At 40.0% G+C, this 14,116-nt stretch overlaps 1 protein-coding gene and 1 pseudogene across 5 annotated transcripts in view; both read left to right on the top strand.

The window, feature by feature from the left end:
• The window catches only part of Tasp1 (taspase 1), a 218,774-nt gene that overhangs the window by 109,683 nt on the left and 94,975 nt on the right, over window positions 1-14,116 (top strand). The window lies entirely within an intron of this gene.
• LOC126496741 (60S ribosome subunit biogenesis protein NIP7 homolog) lies at window positions 3,937-4,450 on the top strand (annotated as a pseudogene).

Here is a 14,116-nt window from a genome sequence, read left to right on the forward strand (position 1 = left end):
TTGGAAATTTGAATAAGAAAATACTTTATTAATTTGATCTTTTTAAGTAGAATGCAATGGCAAGTAAAGCTAGAATTGCACTGTTAAGGTCTTTACAAGCTCCCATTTCCTCTCCTGTACCAGTTCTTTCTTGTTCATGGTACCCAGAATTGCATTTGAAATGTGGATATGAGGCATGTCATGTTGCATAGTTAAAGGATCAAATGCCCGAGCTGGAGGATGACACAGTAGATTTCTGTAGGATTGGGTTTACTTCCTTCTTGTTTTTCGTGGGACTGTTGTTGTGAGGTTGGTGGTGGAAACACATGGTAGAGTTGGGGTGTCCAAGTCATAGGAAAGGTGGAACACGGAATTTTGCAATTGTTTGTTCAGAATAAAAAGGACTTGTGCTTTGGGCTGTTGTAGAAAATTCAGAGACCTGGCCATGTTTTGGTGTATGTAACGTGGAAGGTGATACTTGAAAAGACAGTTATGGTCAGGATATGGCTCTCCCAAGGCCAGGTAGGCAGTTTGGACATTCGCCTGAGGAATAAAATTCAGCTTCTTGTTCTTATCATTGGGTGGGGTGGAATGAGTAGGGGTGTGTGTGTGAGAGGAACTGCTCTTGCAAACTCTGACACATGTTCTGGAACCATGGACCTTGCAGCACTAGGGAAGGAGCAGAACAGTCACCTTGCTTATCTCCAAACTTGGTACTTGTAGATAACCCAGCAGGAACAACTGCCATTGCTGTAAGTGTGGAGTCAGTTGACATAGGGAGGTCTCATCTTTCACTATTATGTTCCAACGACTATCTGTCACATCTTTTATAAAATACACAATATTTGATACTATTAATGGAAACAAAAATATTGCCAATAGAAGAATGACAAAGCATTTTCACTTAATTTAACACGTGACTGTTACTTTATGAGAAAGTAAGGAACTGGGGATGTTACTTCAGTCATACGTGTTTGCTTCATTGGTAATAACCCCACTTGCCATGCTGTGCCTAACATTTACAATCATTTTAAATTTCATTCCTATATCTTAATCCTTTGAACACAATGTAAACAGCAAGCAAAATGAACACACCTAGTTTTCATGTGGTGCATAACACACAGACATCAAATGAGAACAGCTTGCATTGAGAACCAGTGACAGCTCTCTCACTACTAAAGGTTATAGGACAGTGTGAGAGGGTAGCTACTGTCTGATTCTCAAACATTCCTCACATTTCTCCTGCTCCCCTTCTTTTGAGACCAAGTATTGGGTGGCCAAAGCTGGTTTTAAAATTTGATCTGCTGCCTCTACTCTTGAGTGCTAAAGATCACAGATGTGAGCTCTTGTGTCTAATCAGAATTTTTTAAATATGTAAAAGGCATATTTTAGAATTGAATTGTTAAAAGTTTTTATTATTGTTATTTTTAAAATGAAAATAAGCAACTTGTAACTTTGAAGTAGCAGGGCAGGCTTATGAGGAAAGGAGGGCTGAGGGTATATTGGCACCTCTTGAGTGCCTGCCTGGAGCTGTATACATGGTGAGAAACTAACATAAAGAAAGAAATGAGCACATGGCTCCAACCTCTTTTAGAAGGATGCTTACTTTTTATAAAGGTTGTTCATCATGGAATTTTCATGAATAGCATTTTAAAATATGGTTTAATTATTTCCCAAATATGGCTTTGCATATGATTTTTTTTAGTAGCAGGTGAGATATATCCTATAGGATACTTCTTTGCTGGTCTGTGGCCATAGAAAGGAAGAACACGTGAAGGATTAGAAGATCAGAGGAAGCAAAAGCTGGAGATCAAGGTTGTGCTCTGGTTGACTTTGTGGGTTGTCTTCTGTTATTTGTCAGTTCTCCTGCCTTTTCTCCTCCTCTTTCTCTTCTTCCTTACTTCATTATTCCTCTTTTTTATTTCCCTTTTATTGAAAATGGATTTTTTTCTCATATGATATATTCTGATTATGGTCTCCCTTTCCCCTACTCCCAATTCCTCCCCACCTCCCCTTCTATGCAGATCCACCCCCTTCCTATTTCTTATCTAATTATAACATAAACAGGCTTCTAAGGGATAATATCTGTTTGTCCATTCATTTATCTACCTACCTATCTATTAAGACTTTATATTATCAGAATAGAACAAAACAAAACAAGCAAACAAAAGAAATGAGCGTAGGAAACAGATACAAATTCAGAGACTGGCTCATTGACATATTCAGGAAGCCCAATAAAAACACCAAACTGGAAGCCATAATATAGACACAAAGAACCTGTAGGGTAAAAAGAGATTAAAAAAATAAATAAGACAGGCAATACCAGTCAGGTAAGTGACCCACCTGCCAGTTGAACTGCCTCACTTCCTAGTTCTCAAAGATCCATCCCATAACCCACCATCCCAGCTCATTTCTGAACTCTTTTTTTTTTTTTTTTTTTTTTTTTGGTTTTTCGAGACAGGGTTTCTCTGTGGCTTTGGAGCCTGTCCTGGAACTAGCTCTGTAGGCCAGGCTGGTCTCGAACTCACAAAGATCCGCCTGCCTCTGCCTCCCGAGTGCTGGGATTAAAGGCATGCGCCACCACCGCCCGGCTCATTTCTGAACTCTTGCCTGGCTCTGACCCCAACCCCAGTTAACTTCTGCCACTCGGGTGCAGACCCCAGCAATCAAAACAGACTTTAGCTGCTCATGTGCAGACCATACCAATCAGGAAAACAGATCCTCTGCTGCACCAAAGTCCAAGCTCACTTCCAGAATGCCCACTCTCAACTTGGACAGAGACTCTCTTCCCTCCTAGATCAGAGGACATGACAGCTTCCAGAAATCCAGGCCACAAGGACTAAAAAACTTAAGTGGAAACAGAAGCCAAGGGACAAAACACCCATCCAGAAAAAAAAAAAAAAAAAAAAAACCCAGAAATAAGGACTAGACATAAATCACCTCAAACCCATATGCCTAAATGCCAGTATGCAAAGACAATCAACAGCAGGCAGGCCTGAATATTCCAACACAGCTGAAGCACCAGAAAAAGACCTTAAAAACAGCTTTATGAAGATCATAGAAGTTCTCAAAGAGGAAAAGAAAAAGGTTCTCAAAGAAATCAAGGAAAAGACAATCAATAAATTAGAAGGAATCAACACATGCCTTAAAAAATGGCAAGAAAGAGCAAACAGGTCAAGGAAACTATTCAGGACAGGAAAACTGAAACAGAAGCAATAAAGAAAACACAAACTATCTGGGCAGTGGTGGCACAAGCCTTTAATCCCAGCACTCAGGAGGCAGAGGCAGGTAAATCTCTATGAGTCCAAGGCCATCCTGGTCTACAGGAGCTAGTTCCAAAGCTTCAGAGAAACCCTGTCTTGAAAAACCAAAGGGGGTAAAACCAAACAAACTGAGGGAATTATGGAATTGAAAATCTGGGTATGTGAAAATGAATTACAGACACAAGCATCACCAACAGAATACAAGAGATGGAAGAGAGAATCTTAGGTATTGAAGATATGGTAGAAGAAATGGATTCATTAGTGAAAGAAAGCATTAAATCTAAAAACCTTCTAACACAAAACAGGAAATCTGGGACACTATGAAAAAAACCAAACCTAAGAATAATAGGAATAGAAGAAGGAAACTCTCAGCTCAAAAACCCAGAAAATATGTTTAAGAAAACTTCCTAATCTAAAGAAGGACAAACCAATAAAGGTACAAGAAGCTTACAGACTTCCAAATACATTGATCAGAAGAGAAAGTATCATTAGGTCATATATCAAAAACCTCTACTCCCCCAAATTGGGAAATCTAAAAGAAATGGACTATTTTCTCAACAGATTCCACTTACCAAAGTTAAATCAAGCTCAGATAAACAGTCTAAATAAGCCTATAACCCCCAAAGAAATAGAAGCATTCATTAAAAGTATCCCAACAAGTCATTAGGAATCTGGGAGCTAAGCTAGCTCGATAATGCCCCCCTTGACTGAAGAAGAAACCCCAGTAATGTTTGAGAAATTTCAAAATACATCAGGGAGAATCTATAGCTCCTGGCAGACAGGCCCAATGGCACCTACTATTTCTAGCTGCACAATGACCGAGTGTACTATTTGAGTGAGATGATCCTGAATTGGCTGCCAACATCTCTGCAGATAAGCTAGTGTCAGGGGCGATGTGTTTTGGAAAGTTTACCAAGACCCACGAATTCTGGTTGCATGTTAGAGCTCTCAGATACCTTGCCAAGTGCAAAGTGTGGACAAATCCTGGGGTAAAGCAGCCCTTGTGTAGGAACCATGTGCTGAAGTCTGGTCTGGGTCAAATCACTGAAGATACTCTCAGTACCAGGGAGCAGTCGTCCACTCCATGGCAGACATCCTTTGGGTTTCTATCTACTTAAGATTGCAATAAAGTTGACTCTATGGCAGTTGTGGTGCTTCACCAAGCAGACATTGGGGAGTATGTACTGCATGAAGAAACATTGACTTAGGGCACTTGTCCTAAGACATTTTTGCCATGTGAGAGGACCAAGCTTTGCTTCCTGTATGTGCAGAATACATCATGTTAAATTTTAATAACACTGATATATGCAACTTGGTTTCTTAATTAGTGGAAATGACTCAGAAACAGGGTTTCAGGTCCTCTGGAGGCAAAGGCAAGTGGATCCCATGTTTAAGACCTGCTGGGGCTTCTTGGCAAGTTCAAGGCTAGCCTGGGCTACATAGTGAGACTCAGCTGACTGAGGTTTTTGTCCTGCCCGGTTCCTGCAGTCATTAAGTCCCAAAGAAATCACACAGAGGTCTACTTTAATTATAAACTGATTGTCCTAGTATCTCAGGCCTTTTATTAACTCTTATAACTTATATTAGCCCATAATTTTTGTCTGTGTTAGCCATGTGGCTTGGTACTTTTTTCGGTGAGACAGTCAACATCTTACTCTGCATCTGGGTGATGGCTGCAGACCCAAACTTCCCTCTTTCCAGAATTGTCGTTGCTCTGCCTCTACTTCCTTCCTGGCTATTGGCCAATCAGCATTTACTTAAAATACAAGTGACAGGGTACAGACCTTTGTCCCACAGCAAGACTCTGTCTCAAAATCTAAAACAAACAACCCAAAACTTATTAAGTGTTTTGTGAGGAGAGTGTTTCTCTTCTGAAAGAAAAATAGAATCTCCCAACCAAAAAGAGCCCAGGGCCAGATGATTTTAGTGCAGAATTCTACCAAATGTTCAAAGAAGATCTAATGTTAATACTTGCCAAATTATTTTACAAAATAGAAATAGAAGGAACATTGCCAATCACATTTTATGAGGCCATAGTTACTCTTATACCCAAACCACACAAAGACTCAACAAAGACTTACAGATCCATTTCACTTTTGAACATGGAAACAAAAATACCTATTAAAGTACGAACTGTATCCCAGAACACATCAAAAGATCGATCATCTACCCTGATGAAGTCGGCTTAATTCCAGTGATGCAGGTATGATTCAACATGTGAAAATCTGCCCGTGTAATTCACTATATAAACAAACTGAAAGAAAAAAACTCATGTGATCATCTTATTAGACAATAAAAAAGCCTTTGACAAAATCAGGCACCCTTTCATAATTAATATCCCTGGAGAGACCAGGGATACAAGGGACATATGTAAACATAAAAAAGGCAATTTATAGGAAGCCTATATTTAACATCAAATTAAATGGAAAGGAACTCAAAACAAAGTCAGAAACAAGACAAGGTTGTTCACTGTCTCCACATCTATTCAATATAGTACTTGAAGTTATAGCTAGAGCAATAAGACAATCAAATGAGACCAAGGGGATACAAATTAGAAAGGAAAAAGCCACACTATCGCTATTTGTAGATGATATGATTACATAAGTGACCCCAAAAATTCTACCAGGGAACTCCTACACCTGATAAACACCTTCAGTGAAGTGGATGGATAAAAAAAAATTAACTCAAATAACCAGTTGCCCTTATATACACAAATGATAAATTATCTGAGAAAGAAATCAGGGCAAAAATGCCTTTTACAATAGCCACCAATAATGTAAAATATTTTGTAACTCTAACCAAGCAAGCGAAAGACCCATATGACAAGAACTTGAAGTCTCTGAAGAAAGAAACTGGAGAAGATCACAGAAGATAGATCTCCCATTGTCATGGATGGGCAGGATTAATATAATAAAAATGGTCATCTTACCAAAAGCAATCTACAGATTCAGTGCATTCCCTATCAAAATTCCAACACAGTTCTTTACAGACCTTGAAAGAACAGTACTCAACTTCAATGGAAAAACAAAAAAACCAGGACAGCTAAAATAATCCCATACAATAAAAGAACTTCTGGAGGTATCACCATCCCTGAATTCAAACTATACTGTAGAGTAGTAAAAACTGCATGGTATTGGCATAAAAACAGACAAATTGATCAATGGAATTGAGTCTTAAGACCCAGAAGTAAAAAGACACAGCTTTATGGAGACCCAATTTTTGACATGTATTTGGGTTTGTTTCTTTATATCGTGTGTGTGTATGTGTGTTCTGTATACATTGTATATATTGGCCCTCTATCAGATATGTAGCTGGTAAAAATTTTTTCCTATTCTATAGGCTGCTGCTTTGTCGAAGATGGTGTCCTTTGTAATACAGAAGCTTCTCAGTTTCATGAGGTCCCATTTATTAATTGTGGATCTTCTTAGTGCCTGTGCTAACAGTGTCTGTTCAAAAATTTTTTCTGTGCCAATGAGTTTAAGACTATGCTCAGCTTGCTCTTCTGTCAGGTTCAGTGTATCTGTTTTTTTTTAAAAAATATTTATTTATTTACTTATTATGTATACAATATTCTGTCTGTGTGTATGCCTGAAGGCCAGAAGAGGGTACCAGACCTCATTACAGATGGCTGTGAGCCACCATGTGGTTGCTGGGAGTTGAAATCAGGACCTTTGGAAGAGCAGGCAATGCTCTTAACCGCTGAGCCATCTCTCCAGCCCTCTGGTTTTATATTGAGATCTCTGATCCATTTGAGGTTGATTGTGTGTGTGTGTGTGTGTGTGTGTGTGTGTGTGTGTGTGTGTGTGTAGGGTGATAAGTATGGCTCTATTTGAACTCTTTGACATGCAGCCATCCAGTTTGACCAGCACCATTTTATGAAGATATTGTCTGTAGTCCACTGTGTATTTTTGGCTTCTTTATCAAAAAATCAGGTATTCATAAGTATGTGGCTTTATAGCTCAGTCTTCCTTTTGATTCCATTGAACAAAATGCTATTTTTTATGCCAATATTATAGCTCTGTAGTACAATTTGAGTTCAAATATTGTGGTATCTCCATCAATTATTTAGGATTATTTTCGCTATCCGTGTGTGTGTGTGTGTGTGTGTGTGTGTGTGTGTGTGTATTTTCCTTTGAAGCTGAAAATTGTACTTTCTAAGATTTGTGAAAAAAGTTGTTTTGGAATTTTGATGATGATTTTATTGAATCTGTAGATTGTGTTTTGGTAGGAGGGCCATTTTGACTGTTGATGTGGGATTCCCCTCTGTATGCTTTGAGTACCATTGGTTTAAGGAAACTGGTTTGGCCTGATAGGGTAGATAGGCGGGGAAAACTAAACTGAATGCCGGGAGGAAGGATGCCGAGTCAAGAAGAAGCCATGTAGCCCTGCCAGAGACAGATACTGGAACTTTACCCTGTAAGCCACAACCATGTGGCGATACACAAATTAATAGAAATGGGTTAAATTAATATGTACGAGCTAGCTGAAAAGAAGCTAAAGCTAATGGGCCAAGTAATGATTTAATTAATAGTTTCTGTGTGATTATTTCGGGGCTGAGCAGCCAGGAACCAACAAGCAACCTCTTGCAACAGACTGTATTCATCTTACTGATCGTGAGTGTGGGAGCTCTATCTTCTGATACCTTCTTCAGTTTCTTTCCTAATGCCTTGAAGTTTTTACCATACAAGTTTTTTACTTTCTTGATTATAGTTACCTCAAGATATTTTAATTATTTGAGGTTATTGTGAAAGGTGTTGTTTCCTTTGTTTCTTTCTTTGTTATTCATCCTTCCTCTGTTTGTGTTTTTGTAGATTTAAGGGATTTATTAACATACTCTTTAAGGACTGTCTTAGAGTTCCTATTGCTTCAATGAAACACTACTAACCAAAAAGCAATTTTGGGAGGGTAGGGTTTAGTTGGCTTACATTTCCACACAGCACTGTTTATCATGAAGATCGTCAGGACAGGGGCTCAAACAGGGCAGCAATCTAGAGACAGGAGCTGGTGCAGAGACTTTGAAGGGGTTTTGCTTATGGCCACCTTCACATGGCTTGGTGAGCTTGCTTTCTTATAGAACACAGGACCATGAGCCCTGGAGTGGCATCACCCACAATGGTCTGAGGCCATCACCCCCACCTCCATCCAATCGCTAATTAAGAAAATTCTCTACAGGCTGGCCCACAGCTCAGTCATATGGAGGCATTTTTCAATCAGGGTTTCCGGTTTGTTTCAAGTCAGAACAAGGACCTCTATCATTTTTGTAAAGACTATTTTAAGGTCTTTGTCTTGTTTCAGCCATGTTCCATTTCTTAGGACTTTCTATGGCAGGTTTCTGGGCTCTTGTAGAGACATATTGTCCTGACTGCTATTGATTGTGTTTCTATGCTGGTGTCTAGGCATCTGGATTTGGGGTGATTGTAATTCAAGGTGCTGATATCTTTGTTAGTTAAGTGTTTTGTTTCTTTTTTTTTTTTTTTTTTTTTTTTTTTNTTTTTTTTTTTTTTTTTTTTTTTTTTTTTTTTTTTGCCTTCTCTGGTTCTTCGAGAGTGGTAGCTATGTGCTGTCTGATAGAGAATGCTTTGGGGTTCTGATAGGTGTGGCCACTGGGGTTTCTGTGTAGAATGTGCTTCTAGGTATTGGCAGCTTACACTTAGAAATGGGGATGGGTAGGAGACAGGGTTCAGGAGGACCACAGGAAGGAGAGAAGCAGGGTCTTCCCCCAGGATCTGCTTAGTCCCCTGGGAATAGGGGTAGAGAGTGAGGAGAGGGCACAACCCGTAGCCTGCTGCAGAGCCGGGGAGGAGACTGGAGATTGAATTTGAGGAGAGGAGGGAACGTGAAGATCTGACACTAGCCTAACTTACTTTTTCCGACAGGGTTGGCTGGCAGGTTTCTAGGGATTGCTTTCTGAAGGTGGGAGTGGGATAATGGAAAGAGTGGGAAGAGGGGTTGGAGGAGCTCTTCATGTTTGTTTCTAAGGAGTCTTGGGGTGAAGAAAACACTGCTGCCTGGTTTTTGCTCTAGAGCCCAATGCTTTTTGATTGGCTGGGTTCTTTGCTTTTATGGCAGTCTAGGAACCTGAGGGCTGGGAGAGTTGTGACTATGATTTGCCTGGGAGTACAAAGGTAGATGGGATTTTAAAGCTGCATCCACTGAAAGCATGGTGTGCTGTAACTTGAACTACTGACTAGTGTCTCTTCCTTAGCACTTGGAGGGAGAGTTCACTCCTTTTTCCTGATTTCTCAACCATCCCTGCCTGCTCCCCTGCCCACACAAGGAATGTTTGAGGGACTGTACTCAAAACTACTCATGGCGTTATTGTCAGGCTTGGACAAGTGGACCCACGTCAGGACCAGTGGTGGACTGATGTGCATGTGTCTTCCAGTGCCACAGCCGCTCTTTCAAGGATGTGGAAAGGCTGTCAGGAAACCATGCTGCATCTTCCTTTCTAGGAGCCATCATTCTTTTTTTTTTTTTTTTTTTTTTTTTTTTTTTTTGAGACAGGGTTTCTCTGTGGTTTTGGAGCCTGTCCTGGAACTAGCTCTTGTAGGCCAGGCTGGTCTCGAACTCACAGAGATCTGCCTGCCTCTGCCTCCCGAGTGCTGGGATTAAAGGCGTGCGCCACCACCGCCCGGCTGGAGCCATCATTCTTTATCTTTTTTCTTCTGTGTGTCTCAGGCACTTTTAGCAATAAAACTCCAGTTGTCAAAATGTTTTGTGCAAATCAACTTGGGATTTAATCTTTCTAGTTCTTTTCCATTCATAGCAGTCCTGCAAGGCAAAACGTCAAGGAATTGTTGAGACTTGTTCATTATTTTAGTTGTTTCTCTCAGTTGCTCTATTTTGTTTCATTTTCAGACATGTTCTCTTTGTGTAGTCCTGGAGCTTGCTATATAGACCAGGCTTGCCCCAAACCCACAGAGATCCTCCTAACTGTGCCTCCTAAGTGTTGCTGGGACTATTTACTCTTGAATATACTTTCCACAAGCCTTCCTTTCTCCCACTCCACTATCTTCTCTTGTTAAGATGGTTAGCAACTTCAGTCTAGGTGATTAATCTTGTGAGCTGCATTGACCCAGCTGTTTGAAGGGGTTGCTCCTGAAACTCCTGCCCTTGACACGTACTCAGGGGCTCACCCCGCTGTTGTCCCTCTTACCTCATGAACTGCAGCTTCTCAGTGTGCTGTATTGATACCTCCTGTCTTTCTCACTTCTCAGCATCTGAACATCAAAGGCCTAGGCCTTTAGCTTCTTCTCACCTTCTTTGGACACCCATTCCTTTAGTGTCCTGTCTAGTCTGATGGCAAAGCATCATCTCCTGATGTCTTGTACACGTCTGTCTCAAAGTCAGGTCTGCCCTAGAATTCATGTATAAGCCACAGGCTTGTTAAACATCCCTGCTCACATTTATAATGGGCATCTCAAACTTAGCATGTCCAAATATGGCTCTCAATTTTGCCCCCACCTCACGCCATGTTCTCTTGAAACCTTTCTTATACAGCAGATTGCAAATTCATCTTCCCAGGGGCTCAGGCCAAAATTGGCACGAGCTCCTTTGTCCCTTCCTGTGCTGCCTACATCTCATCTTTGTTCTCTTCTGTAAATGCATTTAAATGTGACCATTGACCAGCCCCTTAGTACTGCCAGGCTACCCCAGATGCCATCATTTCTAATCCAGTTTATGGGAAAAGCTTTCTAGCTTGTCTCTTGGTTTTGCTCTTTCTCCCTTTAGTCAGTTCTCAGCACTGAAGTTGTCATTTCAAGCTAACTTAATACCCCTCTTTCTCTGTTACTCTTTCTTTTCTTACCTCCTGCCTTTGACTTTTTGTTTGCTTTTCATCTTAAAAAAAAAAAAAGATGAAAACTTCCTAGTTTTCTCCCAGAGAGCTCTTGCTTTCCTCCCCTTGACTGCTCAGTCTGAGGTACCATGACTGTCACTATCCTCCAGGAATCCTCAGAGGGCCTACACTTGAGTTGTCTTTTTGCTTTCCACTTTTAGGATGCAAGTCCCTGCCTCTCACCATCACCTTATTTATATGATTTTCCTTCTCACTAAGACCTCTTGATTGAACTATACAACTAGGAAATTTTTGCTATTCTACTTCATATTTTATTTTTTCAGTATGAATCATTTAATGTTTTATTATCTTAATTATAATGTCTTTTTTTTTTCTTCTGGCTTCTCTACGCACTATGAAGGTTAGGGTACCAACATCTTTGTTCACTGATAATGTGGGTGGTATACATCATATAACTTCTGATGCTTGTTGAATAAATGAATGAATGAATGAATATGAATGGCAAATCAAGACAGTAGGCAGAATGATGGAGGCCACTCCCAGTAAGGACCAAGACAAAGGTAAATATTGATTGGGAGTCATTTATTCTGTTGACAGTAGGGGATGGCTGAGGAAGATGGGTGAGGTAAGGCACTTTGAATGTAATTTGAAGTGTTACGTTGTGATCTCTAGAAAGCTGCGAGTAAGTAAATTTTCTTTCAATGAAGCAAGAGTTCCTTTTGAGCTGGGCGATGCTCATACTTTTGGAAGTTGCATGAAGGCAGTTTTTTTTTTTCCATCTCTGATGTTGTTTCGGGAGAGGAGAGCATTGATGCAGACACTTAAAAAGTTACATGCATAGCTGTTGATCCTGCTGCTGGGTCCACACTGGTCTTTAACCTTCTTGATTAGCCAGTACTGTTTCTCATTGCATGGCTGACTCTGGATTCTCAGAAGTGTCATGTTCTAATGGAGCAATTTCATAAGATTGTCATACTCAGTAAGATTTTTAGATTGCTCATTATAAAGAGCAATCATTTAAGCTGAAATACTTTGAGGAATGATATAGAATGTGGGATTAATGCCACATGAAAATATTTTATGAATTGTGACTTCTGGATGTAGGTGTTGCTAGAACCTTAACGATTGTAAATGTCACTGTTTTAAAACCCTTGATTTGAGATGTGTCATGGTGCATGCCTTTAATCCCAGCACTCAGGAGACAGGCAGGTGGATGTCTGTGAGTTCAAGGCCAGCCTGGGAGTTCCCGGACAGCCAGGGCTGTTACAGAGAGGAACCCTGCTTGAAAAGCAACAGCAACAAAACAAAAAACAAACAAAGACCAAAACCAAACATTTGGACAGTTTGGTTATTGAGCTGGAGGAATCCTCTCATTCACAGATATATCACGGAGTGTTTAAAGCCCCAGCACACTTCCAGACACCAAAACGATGATATGGTTTAAGAATTCTATTCTGAGACTCTTGTTATTCTAACTGGGTCACTTTGTATCTGATGAACTCTTAACATGTTTCTGCTGTTTAAATAACTAAGCCACTGGTAAATTGAGATAAAGTAGAATTCTGAATTGTACTGCATTATTTTCTAAGATACTGGCTAAAAGTGACAGCTTTATTATTATTAATTATTATTATTACCATGTATTCTCTCATATATTACATCTGCTCCCAGATTACACCATCCTGTCCTCTGCCTCCCCTCTCCTCTATTTCCCTCCAGAAAAGAGCAGGTCTCCCAGGGATATCAAGCAAACATGGCATGATAACTTTTGTTGTATGTATTATAAAGGTATTAAATAAATTGATATTTTTCTAATTGTGAAATAATGTATGCTAATAAGAAATAATCTGAAAAATAAAATGAATAACTTTACTATCTTGTGATAGAATTTTTTGGTGGATAATTTTTGGCAAGCAATAAAGGGGATAGTATTGTTTAGTGTAAAGTGTACTTTGTTATTTGTTATTAGGTAGTGAAAATTTAAAATATTCTTCCAAAGAAAATTTTTAATGTAAACCTAATTTGTGTGTGTGTATGAGCTCAGGTATCTTATTCTTTGGCAGGAAGACTTGTAATTTCTCTCATGTAATTAGGCAATAGTTGCTTTAGAGGCACTTAGCTCGTGCTCTGGTCTGTGTGAGATAGAGAAGCAGTGTCTTTCAGGGGATAAAAGCTCTGGCATTACTTGGTAATGAAAGAGAGTTTCTTGTCATTCTGGAAATATGCCAAAATAACAAGGTTCTGCTGGATTCGTTTATCTGGGAATGTACGCTACAGTACTTGGAGGCGTTTTTAGTGTACCCGCAGTTTGGATTGTACCTGTTGCTGCAGCCATTAGTGGGTTCTGTTTCTTCCCTACTCCCGTCTAGACCACTGCCTCATAGGTCAGAGCTGCACGTTGCATTTCACTATTGCAGTGTTCTCTTGAGCTCCAGGAGAACTCAGGACTTCATGAGGAAGTCGTTTTTGAGATTGTAGACCTGGATTACAGTGGATCAAGTGGGCTCCAAGATGCTCTTTTGATGTTTATAATTTCTCCTGTTTCTCCTAGCTAGATACTTAGTTTGCATTGCTTTGTTGTTTTGCTTTGTTGTTATTTTGTGAACGAACAGACATCTAATTTTAAAACATGAGGTGAAGAAATGGTAAAAGCAGAGGAATGAAATAGATCAAGTGATGGGTTAAAATGCCGGGGCTGTGATCCTTAATGTATTTCTCCCTTTGATTGTCCTCACTTGAAAGAATGCTTCTTCCTTCCTATTGTCAAGTACTACCTGCTGTCAGTTGGAGAGGGACTAAGTCGAGCAACTTGTCAAAGACCTTCTAAGCTCCCTTCATATGGTTAGCAGAAACAGAACTGGGTTTTCATTTCTTCTTTCATTCAACAGGAGTCCCTTTCATGTTTGAAAATTGAAAACGTGTGTTCTTCAGTGTGGAGCGAGGCTGTGTGTGCCCTCTGGCACACCTGGTTCTAATTTCCTGACTTGAAAGCACAGCCCATCAAAAGGAGCAGAAAAACAATTTCTTTCTGACACGCTGCTTCGTGGCCCTTACTGGACTGGTGGACGTGGTGGCT

The sequence above is a fragment of the Alexandromys fortis genome, unplaced genomic scaffold (genome assembly GCF_014885135.2).
Source record: "Alexandromys fortis isolate MF-2015 unplaced genomic scaffold, M_Fortis_MF-2015_v1.1 scaffold_6, whole genome shotgun sequence".
Taxonomy (NCBI): domain Eukaryota; kingdom Metazoa; phylum Chordata; class Mammalia; order Rodentia; family Cricetidae; genus Alexandromys; species Alexandromys fortis.